The following is a 13,793-nucleotide window of genomic DNA, read 5'->3' as shown; positions in this document are numbered from 1 at the left end:
AAAACTGTGGTACATTTACACAATGGAATACTATGCAGCAGAAAGAAAGAAGGAACTCCTGCCATTTGCAACAACATGGATGGAACTAGAGAGAATTATGCTTAGTGAAATAAGCCAGGCAAAGAAAGAAAAATACCATATGATATCACCTAATACAGGAAACTAAAGAACAACACAAACAAAGGAACTAAATAGAACAGGGAGCAGAATAACAGTCAATAGGGGGGAGGGGGGAGGGAGAGAAGGGGGATAAGTAAGGGAAGGGTTTAGTCTAGGAACGTGTATAAATGACTCATGGACATGGACAACGGGGAGGGATATGATTGTGGGAAAAGGGGTGTGCTGGGTGGGGGAGAGAAACGGGGGAAAATGGGACAACTGTAATTGAAAAACCAAAAAAAAAAAAAAAAAAAAAAGCCACTTTTGTCACTCAACTATTAATACAAATTAGGCCACTTTGGGCATATATTTATTTATTTTTTTAAAATTGTGACAAGTTTTTACTTAGAAAACATATTCCACTCATTATATTATGGAAACATGATATTTATGAGCCTCCCATTTTGTGCTTTAGTAGTAAATTAGCCACAGCATGAATGTTAAGTGAAAAGTAAATCCTTGTAATTCTGAAAGACAGGACTATAGAATTTCAATAATAATATAGTAAAAGTATCCTTTACACTTCTCTTAAAGACAGAATAAGAGGGGTTTCAAATAATAGGATACAAATAGCATACAAAATGATAATAGTATATAAAGGTTCTCTCTGCCTTTCTCCCTTCGTCCTTTTTCCACTAGTTTATTTTAAAGCATATGTCTAACTAATTATTTCCAAAGTCATTTATAATCCAGAAGCTAGTTATAATATGTTGTCATTGATAAAGTTCTTCCCTGTATTTTGATCTTGAAAGAACAAATCCAACCCTCTTTTTATCTCTACACATTCTTTTATTTCCACAGTTACAACATTACATGAAACTGTGATTAAAATAAGGATCGTAATTTTAATAGAGCATTTGCTTTTCATATTAACTAAGGTTGTTTAAGATGAAAATTCTATTCACCCTTTCCCCCCTACACTCTTTTGATTGCTTCCTGGATTGTCCAATTCACAAGTAAAAAATATGGTATAATAGGTTCATTTATGAAGATTTTTCTAGAAATAAAATAAGGATATCTTTGAAGTTGAAACTTTTCCCAAATAAAACAGATAATCATTGAGTTAACAAAGCTTCCAGAACTGGAAACCTTCAGGAGATAGATGATAGAGGAAACCAAATGTAGTATAAGAACTTGGATATTGGTATCAAGTAAAACTAGCTTTAAATCCTAGAGTTACCATCTGAGTGACTTTGGACAAACTAGTGGTTTTCCAACTGACAGGGAGAAAACAGAACTCTTCCCCCCTACTCTCAATCTGGTTCTTCTTTTGTCTTCCATATCAGTTATATGAGAGCACAACCATGTACCCAGTAATGAGCCAAAAATTGTAAGAATTATCCTCATTTTTTTTCCTATCTCTCATCATAAATTCAACCATTAGGATTCTCAAATATGTCTTCCCTTCTCTCTCTCCTTTCAATCACTACAATTCACATCCAAAGCTCCATCATATAATACTTGAACCATTGTAATAATTTCTTAACTTTCCCCATATCATTCATTATACACATAGCATCCAACATATTCTTTTGAAAATGTATTATTTTTAAAATTTTTAATTACATTTATTGGGGTGACATTGGTTAGTAAGATTATACAGATTTCAAGTATACATTTCTGTGATACATGACTTGTATATTGCAATGTGTGACCACCAACCAAAATAAAATCATCTTCTGTCACCATATATTTAAACCCCTTAATCCTTTACTATTCCCTTACCCCTTTTCCATCTGGTAACCATCATACTGTTGTCTGTGTCTATGAGTCTTTTTTGTTTGTTTTTATTACTTGTATATTTGTTGCTTTCAGCTCTATATCCCACATATCTGTGAAACCATATAGTTCTCAACTTTTTCTGTCTGACTTATTTCACTTAGCATGATATTATCAAGGTCCAAAAACAACTCATTTTGTAATTGTATCATAAAGAATAAAATACCTAAGAATAAACTTAACAAAGATGTAAAAACTGCAAAGTATTATTAAAAGAGATTGAAAAAGGTACAATGAAGTAAAAAGATATTTCATGTTCATGGATTGGAAGAATCAACATTGTTAAAATGGCCATATTACCCAAATCAATATACAGATTTAATGCAATCCCCATCAAAATCCTAATGACATTTTTTAAAGAAATAAACCCTTCCCCCCAAAAAATAAGATTTGTATGGAACCACAAAAGACCCCAATACCCAAAGCAATTAAAAAACAAAAAAACAAACAAACAACAACAACAAAAAAAAAAAAACCAAAGGTAAATGTATCACATTCCCCAACTTCAAATTATACTACAAAGCTACAACAATCAAAACAGTATGGTACTGGGAGAAAAACAGACCAATGAAACAAAATTGAAAGCCTCCCCAAAACCCACATGTATATGAACAAATAATTTTTGACAAAGGAGCCAAAAAACATGCAATAGAGAAAAGAAAGCCTCTTCAATAAATGCTGCTGAGAAAATTGAAAGGCCATATGCAAGAGAATGTAACAAGACTACAGTTTGTCCCCATATACAAAAATTAACTCAAAATGGACCAAAGACCTAAATGAAAGATCTGAAACAAATTACATGAAAGAAAACATAGATACCAATCTTATGGACTTTGGACTTAGAGAAGATTTTATAAATTTGATTCCAAAGGCAAGAGAAGGCAAAAAAAAAAAAAAAAAGGAACAATAGCAAACTAAAAAAACTTTTGCACAGAAAAATAAAACATCAACCAAAAAAGGCAAACAACCAAATGGGAGAAGAACTCATACAAGTCAACACAAGCAAAAAACAATCCAACTTAAAAATAAAAATAAAAAAAATAAGCAGAGGACCTGAACAGACACATCTTCCAAGAAGGTATTCAAATGGCCAACAGCTATATTAAAAGATGATCAACTTCTGTAGCTGTTAGGGAAATGCAAATCAAAACTATAATGAAATACCATCTCACACATGTTAGAATGGTTAGCATCAACAAGACAGATTATAACAAGTGTTGGAGAGGTTGTGGAGAAAAAGGAATCCTCATTCACTGTTGGAGGGAATGTAAACTGGTACAGCCACCATGGAAAACAGTATGGAAATTCCTCCAAAAATTAAGAATAGAGTTACCATATAATCCAGCACCCCATGTTCTGGCTACCTGAAAAATTTGAAAACACTTATTCTCAAAGATATATGTACCCCTATATTCATTGCAACATTATTATTTAAAATTTAAATAAAGTCATTTAGTCCTTTGCTTATAACCTACTTAAGGGATTTGAATATACTACTTGTAATAGGAATGCTACTTAGCTAGGCTTACAAAGCTTTATATAATTTCACCTTACTTATGTCTTCAGTTTCTTCTCATAGCATTCTTCTCCTCATCCATTATAACCCAGACACTTTAGTTCTATTCATAATGCTTTTCCTCCATCTAACCCTCAACTCTCATCTTAAATATCCTTTTCTTGACCATTCTTAAGGGGACATGAAGTTATTCAAAATTTTATCACCCTATATTATTTATGTTTTATTCAGTTCTATAGTTTTTTACAAAGCACATAAAACATATTCCTTAATTGCCTGTGGATTAATTGAATAAACTCAATTAAGGCTCATTTGTTACTGTAAAATATAGATAATTTTATCAGAGTTGAAACAGAAGTCATATGGGGCAAGGTATGTTCAGTGTTTAGCCCAGTGTCTGGGGCAAAATAAGACTTCATAAATGGTAGCTGTTGGTCTTGATTTTGTTAATATAGTGACTACAATAGGGACTTGCAAAAGACCTCTTATTAAGAAATAACATTTCTCCCAACTGTAAAGGGATTAAAGTTTTTTTCCATTTTCAGTACATATTATTAAAACAGTGCTTTTATGTAAATGGCCAGGAAATGAATGAATGACAGCATTTTAAGCTAACCTGGGCCATGTTACTGCTGATACATGTAAAATACCTTTATACTTTCTTTTTATTTAACTTCCTGAGATTTTAAACACTGCCAGACTTGGCTTTCTTGTGTATTAGCAGAAAGCTGAAAGAGATAAATTAGGAGAATCTGTCAGGTTGGAAGATGAATAGATTTAGATTTACATTTGGTCTCTACTTGCTGATAAGCCTCTAACAACCACTTGTTCACACCATGCGTCAACTTCTCCATGCGACTTCTTCTTAGGCTTATTGAGAAAGATAAATAAGATACTAAATGTAATTTACCTAGCACAATGTTTTAATATGTCACTGATGTTCAATTAGTAACACTTTCTGTATGTCACAGAAATAGCCCTAGGAGCAGCATTTGGACTTTTGTCCCTAAGTTAGTATGTGAACTTGTGCTGATTTTATTTATTTCATTTCTTTACCCTGTCCCTGAGAGTGGCGATGTGACCATACTATTGTTTTTGCTCATAGATTCAGTCTTTGTTAGTAATAACACTTAATATGACAACACAAAGCCAAAATGAATAATAAAATAAATAATGATGGCTTTATAGGGGCTAGTGAATCATTTTTTTAAAGAAGTCTTGTTGGTAGTTTGGTTTCTTAGATTTTAAAAAAATGCTTGTTTTCACAAATTTGCAATGAAAACTGGAATTTAATACTACCTATCATCCTAAGGAATTTAAACTTGAATTATTGCAACGGTATATTAAACTCACTCTAAAAAAATGACTGTGATTCTGCTTCAGAGATTCTTCCTTGTACAGGCACATGAGCACACTACTATAATGCCCACAGAGCAAACTGCTTCACTGAGCTGCAGCGATGGCCTTTCCACAGAGAAAGTTTGCAGGGTTGTCAACAGCTCTAAATGCAGCTTTCTCCTAAGTGAGGTAAATGCCTCTTCGCATTGTTTTCTTCCCAGGTGATTCAAGCTGCAAGGTAGATGACTAGAACTCAAATGCTGGAAAATAGAGGAAAGTAAACTGTGTCATTTCTCAAAGTTTTAGTCAAAATGTGTTCATCAGAAGCAGAGTTAAAATAATAGTCCAAACAATAGTGTGAAAAAGCACTCAGTTTTCCCAGCTATTCCTGTTCAGCATCTGGTTCCATTATTTTCATTCCTCCATTCAATTTGAAGCATTTTTATCCTTCAGATCATCTTGAGCATATCATCACTCAGATCTAAAGCTTAAGACAGAGTCAGTTATGTTGAAAATGATGGGCACACAACACAGTCCCTAGAGGGGACCTAGGGAAGCACTTGCAGTTTGTAATATAGCATCAATCAACTTTTAAGTCATGGACCAAAGTTATCTTCTTCTTCTTTCCTTTTTTCTCCCAAGATTATTGAGGAATAATTAAAAAAGATAATTGTATGTATTTAATGTGCACAACATGATGATTTAACATAAATATACATTGTAGAATGATTATCACAATCAAGATAATTAATACATCAATCATCTCACTTTTTTGTGTATGTATGCTAACAATGCTTAAGGTGTACTTTCAAGTATACAATACTATATTACTAACTATAGTCACCATGCTGTACATTAGATCCTCAGAATTTATTCTTCTTATAAATGAAATTTTGTACACTTTGATCTCCATCTCCCCATTTACCACTTCTCCTAAAGTTTTCTTATGAGTTATTATTGGGCAGGGAGCACACAGGCATAAGTGATGTTTACAAATTTTTAGTTAAAAATATAAGACCTAGTAAATGTAAATTGCAATAAATTTCTAAAACCCAATTTGGATAAGAATGTTAGAAGAGTTCAAACTCTTTGGCTCAGTAATTTCATTACTAAGACTTTATTCTAAAGAAGGATGCAGAAAATCAGATAATGCTCAAAACAAAATATTTATTCTCCTTAAGGAATACTTTTAATTATAGAATATAAAATGTATGCATTTATATTGATCTGAATGGGAATATATAAAGTGCTAATGGTGATTATCACTGGTTATAAAATTATGGGTGGATTAATATATTGAGGTACAATTAACATAAAATAAATATTCACCTCTCTTAGGTGAACCTTTCAATGACTTTTGATGAAGATAACCACACCATAATTAAGATATAGGACATTTCTGTCACTCCAAAGAGTTCTTTCCTGCCTTTTTGTAACAAACACAACCCTAACTGGCACTAGGGAAGCAATGATTTGCTTTCTGTCAATATAGATTAGTTTTGCATGTTCTAGAATTTTATATAATAGAATGAACACTTTCATATAGGGTGTTTTTCACTCAGCACATTCCTTTTTTTTTTTTTTACTCCCTCCCTGAGGATATTCCTACTAACTTTAGAGAAAGAGCAAGGGAGAGATAGAGACAGAGACTGAGAGAGACATCAATTGAACACTTCCTGTATGCACCCCCAACTCCTGACCAGGTATCGAACCTGCAACCCTTTGGTGCACAGGACTACATACACCAACAAACCAAGCCAGCAGGCCAGGGCTCAGCCAGCATATTTCTTGAATGCATCATTGTCTCTCTCTCTCTCTCTCTTTTTTTTTTTTTTGGCATAACTCCTTTTTTCTCAGCTCATATCTGAGATTTATCAAGGTTGTTTCATATGTTATTGAATATATTAATAGTTTGTTCCTCTTTATTGCTGAGTGTGCTGAGAAGTATCCTATTTATGTTATTATATTTGTTTATTCATTTGTCTATTGATGAGCATTTGGGTTGTTTCCAACACTTGAAAATTATAGAGAAGAATAAGAATATTTATGTATTAATCTCTGTGAACATTTTTCTTGGGTAAAATGCCAAGGAGGAAAATTATATTTAAGTGTGGATGTTTGAATACACTGTCCAGAAACAGTCCAGCCATTGTTAATATAATGAGTGATTTGCATGACATCAATGTAACCTGGCAGCCAAGGAGAGTGGACTGGAATGCACTTGCATGAACAATGATGACTTCACTGTACTAGCCAGTGGGGGGTGGTAGACTCCATTGAGTTAGCATGTGTACCATGTGGCCATGGCATTCAAAATGACTGAGTAGAGAAACTGCATTAAATTTTGTGTTAAGCTTGAACATTCCTCCATGGAAACTATTTGGATGATTCAGAAGGCTTTCTGGGATGATACGAGGAGTGCAGTGCAAATAAAAGTGTGGCACAAATGCTTCAAAGATGGTTGAGAATCTGTTGAAAGTGATCTACATTCTGGAAGGCCTGTAATAAACAGAATACCTGAGAATCTTGAACATGTATGGGCTGCCATCAATAAAGATTGGCAACTGACAGTGTGAGAACTAGAAGCTTATCTAGGCAGTTCCTAAAATACTGAGTCTGAGATTTTGATGCAGGACCTTGTCATGAAATATGTGATGGCAAAATTTGTTCCATGGTTTCTGCTACCAGAGCAGAAAGAGCATTTACTATAGTTTCTAATGACTTGATTTAAACCACTACAAATGAACCAGATTTCCTTAAGAAGGTCATATAACCAGAGATGAATCATGGGTCTAGGGCTATACTCCAGAAATGAAGGCCCCATCATTTCAATGGAAGTCGCCTGATTCTCCATGCCTGAAGAAGGCACAGCAAAGTTGCAGCATGATCAAGACAATGTTAACTGTGTTTTTTGATTGGGAAGGTGGTGTCCGTCATGAATATGCCTCTCCAGGCCAAACAATTAATGAGTACTACCTCAATAACCTATGGTGGTTGATAGATGCAATACAATGAAAATGGCTGCAGCTATGGGAAACTAATGATTGGCAGCTTCACCAGGACAATGTGCCTGCTCATGTATCATGTCTCCTGCTGAGTTTTTTTGTGAAACATCAAATCAACCAGGTGATTCAGTTCCCCCTACAGCCCAGATTTGATGCCCTGCAACTTCTAACTTTTTCCAAAACTAAAATCACCTTTGAAAGGGAAGATTTCAGACCATCTCTGAGATTCAGGAAAATACAATAGGGCAGCTGATGGCAATTCCAACAAAGGATTTTGCAGAGTGTTTTAAACAGTAGAAGAGACACTGAGATAACTGTGTGAGGTCACAAAGTGCCTACTTTGAAAGGGACTAAGATGTCATTGTCCTATATACAATATTTCTTGTTTCTTCTTCAATAAATGTCTCTTTTTCAGATTATATGGTTGGATATGTTCTGGACAAATCATATATATACACACAAAACACCTCCCAAACGTCTTCAAAGTGGTGTTAATATATGAAAATCCCACTTGTTTCACAAATGTCAAAATTTGGTATTAGCAGGCTTTTACATTTTAACCATTTTAGTTACTGTGAAGTGGAATCTCACTGGGTTTTCAATTTGCATTTCCCTGATAACTAAAGATGTTGAATATCTTTCACATGCTCATTAGCCACTATTTTGGTATAAAGTGTTCAAATATTTTGCACATTTTCTTTAAAATTGTGCTTGTTATCTGATTGTTAGTTGTAAGTATTTTTATATATTCTGCATATAAGGTATAAGTATTATATATATTTTTTCAATTTGTGGCTTGCATTTTCATTTTCTCAATTAGGTATTTTAATTTTTTTAAATTTAAGACTTATTCTCTCAATTTTTAAAGTATATTTTATTGATTATGCTATTACAGTTTTCCTAATTTTCCTCCTTTGTCCCACTCAGTCCAGTACCCCTCTTCCCTCCAGCAACCTGCCCCCATGCTTAGTTCATGTCCATGGGTTGTGCATATAAGTTATTTGGTTTCTCCATTTCCTTTACTATTCTTAACACCCCCTGTCTATTTTGTACCTATCAATTACTCTTCTCAATCCCTGTGTCTTTCCCCCATTTTTCTCCTTCCCCCTCCCCATTGATAACCCTCCAAATGATTTCTGTATCTATGATTATGTTCCTGTTCTAGTTGTTTGCTTAGTTTGTTTTTGTTTTGTAGATTTAGTTGTTGATAGTTGTGAGTTTATTGTCATTTTACTATTCGTAGTTTGATCTTCTTTTTCTTAAATATTCCCTTTAACATTTCATGTAATAAGGGCTTGGTGATGATGAAGTCCCCCCCCCCCCTTTTTTATTTGATATATTATATTTTTCTGCTGTAAAAGCTTTATTTAGTTCTATTTTTTAATGTCTTCCATTTATCTCATCATTAATTTTATGTTTCTGTTTTTAATTCTTGAGCATATTTATAGTATTTGTTTTAAAATTCTTATCTTGTTGTTGTTGGCAGCCGTCCGTCTCGAGAGACGATGGTGTAGCTTCTTAAGAGTCTATCTGCACCGCCGAGAATGGCTGTGCAGTCCGACTCGGGAGTGACACGGTATCTGTCTCCTCCCATGTTGAATTGACATCTTGCGATGACGCTGGAGTGTCCTCTCCAGTGAAGCTGAAGCTACAGAGCCTGGGCAGGGTGATATGGAGGGTCTGCTGTTGCCCATGCAGCAGACCCCCCCTCTCTTCGCAGCTGAAGGGTCCAAGGGAAAGACGGAGTCGATACAGCTTGGCTTCAGGTGCACCGCAGGAGTTGCCGGTGTTGACTACAACGTCAAACCGCCTTAGGGACTCCGGCTCCGGATTTTCTGTCGGGGTTTACTCCCTTAGCCTTTCCCCTGAAGAGGTATGCCGCAAGGCAGCGGAGGTTTTTTGGAGTCAGAGTTTTCCTTCTCTGATGTGCCCTGACTGGAAGATCGAACCAGCGACACTTAGCTCGCAGGCCGACGCTCAATCCACTGAGCCAAACCAGCCAGGGCTGTTAAAGTTACATAGGTTTAACAATATAGAATAAATGTAAGGTTCCTACTTCATGGGTGTGTGTGTGTGTGTGTGTGTCTGGAAAGTAATACCTGCAATAAGTGAGGGAATACTGTAATTTCAAAACCAGATAAAGACACTACAAAAAATGAAAACTATAGCCCAATATCCCTGATGAACACAGATGCTAAAATTCTCAACAAAATGTCAGCAAACTGAATTCAGTAATACATTAAAAAGATCATACATCATGATCAAGTGGAATTTATTCTGAAGATACAAATTGGTACAATATTTGCAAATAAATAAACATGATTCACCACATAAAATAAAGAATAAAAATCACATTATCTTATCAATAGGTACAGAAAAAGCATTTGATAAAATCCAGTACCCAGTTATGATAAAGACTCAGGAATATAATAAAGACCATATATGACAAAACCACAGCCAACATCATATTTAATAAACAACAACTAAAAGCATTTCCCTTAAGGTCAGGAACAAGATAGGGATGTCCGCTTTCACCACTCTTATTCAACATACTACTAGAAATTCAAGACACAGCAATCAGACAATAAGGAGAAATAAAAAGCACCCAAGTTTGAAAGGAAGAAGTAAAATTGTCATTATTTGTAGCTGACATAATATTGTATATAGAGAACCCTAAAGATTCCACCAACAAAACTACTAAAACTGATGAATACATTCAGTACACTACCAGGATATAAAAGAAATATCCAGAAATCAGTTGCATTTTTATACATCAATAATGAACTACCAGAAAGGGAAACTAAGAAAATAATCTCATTTATAATTGCATCCAAAAACATAAAATACCAAGGAATAAATTTAACCAAGGATGTAGAAGACCTATATCCAGAAAATTATGACACTGAAGAAAGAAAGTGAAAAAAATACAAAAAAGTGGAAGCATACACCACATTCATGGACTGGAAAAATGAACATCATTAAAATGTCCATACTACCTAAAGCAATCTATAGATTCAACGCAACTCCTATAAAGATACCAATGGCATATTTCTCAGAACTAGAACAAATATTCCAAAAATTTACATGGAATCACAAAAAAGACCCAAATAGCCACAGATATCTTGAGAAAGAACAAAATAGAAAGAATCACACTACCTGATATCAAACTATGTTACTGGCCACAGTAATAAAAAAAAAGCATGGTACTGGCATAAAAACAGACATATAGATCAATAGAACAGACTAGAGAGCCTAGAAATAAATCCATGACTTTATGGTCAATTAATATTTGACAAAGGAGGCAAAAACATACATACAATAGGATTAAGCTAGTCTATTCAATAAATGATATTGGAAAACTTGGACAGATACATTCTATAAAAAGAAACTAGACCACCTTCTTACACCCTACACAAGAATAAACTGAAAATGGATAAAAGACTTAAATGTTAGACTCAAAACTATAAAAATCCCCACAAAACACTTAAGTAGTAAAATCTTGGACAGTTCTCATAGCAATATTTTCCCCCCCGATATATTGCCTCAGGCAAGGGAAACAAGAGAAAAAAAATGGGACTATATCAAAGTAAAAAGTTTTTGCATAGCAAAGGAAAGCAACAAAATGAAAAGACAACTCACTGAATGGGGAAACATATTTGTCAATGATACATCTGATAAGGGGCTAATATCCAAAATTTATAAGGAACTTATACAACTCAGCACCAAAAAAACAAACAATTCAATTAAAAAATGGGCAAAGAGCCTGATAGACACTTCTCCAAAGAGGAAATACAGATAGCCAATAGACATGAAAAAATGCTCAACATCACTAATTATCATAGATGTGCAAATTAAAGCAACAATGAGATATTATCTCACACCTATCAGAATGGTTATCATCAATAGATCAACAAACAACAAGTGCTGGCGAGGATGTGGGGAAAAGGGAACCCTCACACACTGTTGGTAGAAATGGAGATAGGTGCAGCCACCGTGGCAGGCATTATGGAGGTTCCTCAAAAATTAAAAATGTAACTACCTTATGAACCAGCAATTCCACTTCTGAGAATATATTTGAAGAAACATGGAACACTGATTTGAAAGAATATATGCATACCTATGTTCACTGCAGTGTTATTTATAATAGCTAAGATATGGAAGCAACCAAGTGCCCAACAGTAGATGAATGAATAAAAAAATCTGTGGTACATTTACACAATAGAATACTACTCAGCCATAAAAAAGAAGGAAATCTTACCTTTGTGACAGTATGGATGGACCTGGGGAGTGTGGTGCTAATTGAAATAAGTCCATCAGAGAAAGACAAGCACCACATGATTTCACTTATATTTGGAATCTAATGAACAGAATAAACTAACAAACAAAATAGAAACAGACTCATAGATACAGGGATCAGAATGACAACTGTCAGAGGAGAGGGAAGTTGTGGGGCAACACCATTTATCCCCCCTTTACCCTCTTCTACCTTCCCCACCCTCCTTTCCCTCTGGTAATCACAGTGTTGTTGTCTGTGTCTATGAGTTTTGTTTTCCTTGCTGAATCCCTTCACCTTTTTTCACCCAAATTCTTATCTACTAATTCTATAATCTATCATATATGAATCTGTTTCTATTGATTATTTTTTCCTAGTTATAGTTCACATTTTCTTGCTTCTTTTCATTTCTAGTAATTTTTTATTGAATGCTTTTTATTTTTGAATTTCTTTGGTTTTATTTTAAAAATAACCAAACTTTGTTTCTATAATCAATTAAGAAAGTTTTGGGTGAACTTTATCTTTTCAAGGCCAGTGTAGAGTAGCCTTTATTTTAATTATAGTTTAACCCTTTCATTAAGATGAGACATTTCTGTAGTCCTTACAGAATGTCTCAGGTGTTTATAAGGGACTCTGTGCTGTGACTGGACAGGCCTCCCAAATCACCTAGTCCTGAGCAAACTCAGGGATTATTCACTTTACAGCTCTCCAGTGGATCTTTTCTTAGCCTTGTAGAATTTCTTCATGCATACATATATAATAGCTTATAGTAACAGGTTCTACAGAACTCATATGTGAATTTTTTTTTTAAAAATCTTTCCCTGCTTACCTCCTGCTCTGTATGTACTGTCTGCTTCATCTTCCTGTATTTTAATCACTGTCTTTTTTGGGGGGGGGGCAAAATATCCAAAGTTTATTCTCCAACAGTCAACATCAGCAGGTACAGCTATAGGGTTCTCTCCGTACACCATACATTCACAAGGACTACAGTGAGCAAGGCTCTGGCGTGTCCTCTGTAACAGCATTCACTTCACAGTGTGAACAGGTACTATCATTGTGTTCACTTACAATCCCAGGAGGAAAGGCACAACATGGCAAAAACAAAACAATGTTTCTGGATCCACAAGTCAGGTGCAATCACTCAGAGACCAGCTTTTGATCTTCCCACTCTACATTTCCACTTTGAGGGGGAAAAACTCCTCCATGCAGAAATTAGGGTCTTTCCTTTTTCCTCGTTAAACCATAAAAGCAGTGTTTATTGTTAGCTTCATATTACATATACAGAAAAGGGGATTAAAAAAAAATCACAGAAACATCTCGAACATCCAGCTGCTCCCACCAATACATCAACCCTTAGGTTTAAGAAAGGGACTAGAACACTTTCAGCGGTCATAAAATAGGAAAAGAGAGTAAGGCTACAAAAATAAAAAATAAATGAGGTAGATAAATTAAATCTTTCATACCCAGGACTTGCCTGTTCCAACTTCGTCACCTTCATGCAACAACAGGGGGGGAAATAATCTTCAAAATTACTTAGCGTTAAGTCACATCAGGGAAGTGTTTATAAAAATTAATATGTGAACCTCTAATAAGAAACATGCCCTTCCATGAGTTTCTTCAAGAATGAAAAACCCATTTCTTTGATAGAATAGACACTGGCAAACTAAATTAAGTCACCTGAGGTCCCCCGCTCAGGTGCACACCTGGCCTGGTGTTCAGGAAG

At 34.8% G+C, this 13,793-nt stretch overlaps 1 long non-coding RNA gene across 1 annotated transcript in view; it reads right to left on the bottom strand.

The window, feature by feature from the left end:
* The window catches only part of LOC150012837 (uncharacterized), a 309,940-nt gene that overhangs the window by 245,476 nt on the left and 50,671 nt on the right, over positions 1-13,793 (bottom strand). The window lies entirely within an intron of this gene.

This window comes from Furipterus horrens, unplaced genomic scaffold (genome assembly GCF_987537825.1).
Source record: "Furipterus horrens unplaced genomic scaffold, mFurHor1.1.pri manual_scaffold_4, whole genome shotgun sequence".
Lineage (NCBI taxonomy): Eukaryota > Metazoa > Chordata > Mammalia > Chiroptera > Furipteridae > Furipterus > Furipterus horrens.
The sequence above is the reverse complement of the archived record's forward strand: the minus strand, read 5'-3'. Positions and strand labels throughout refer to the sequence as shown.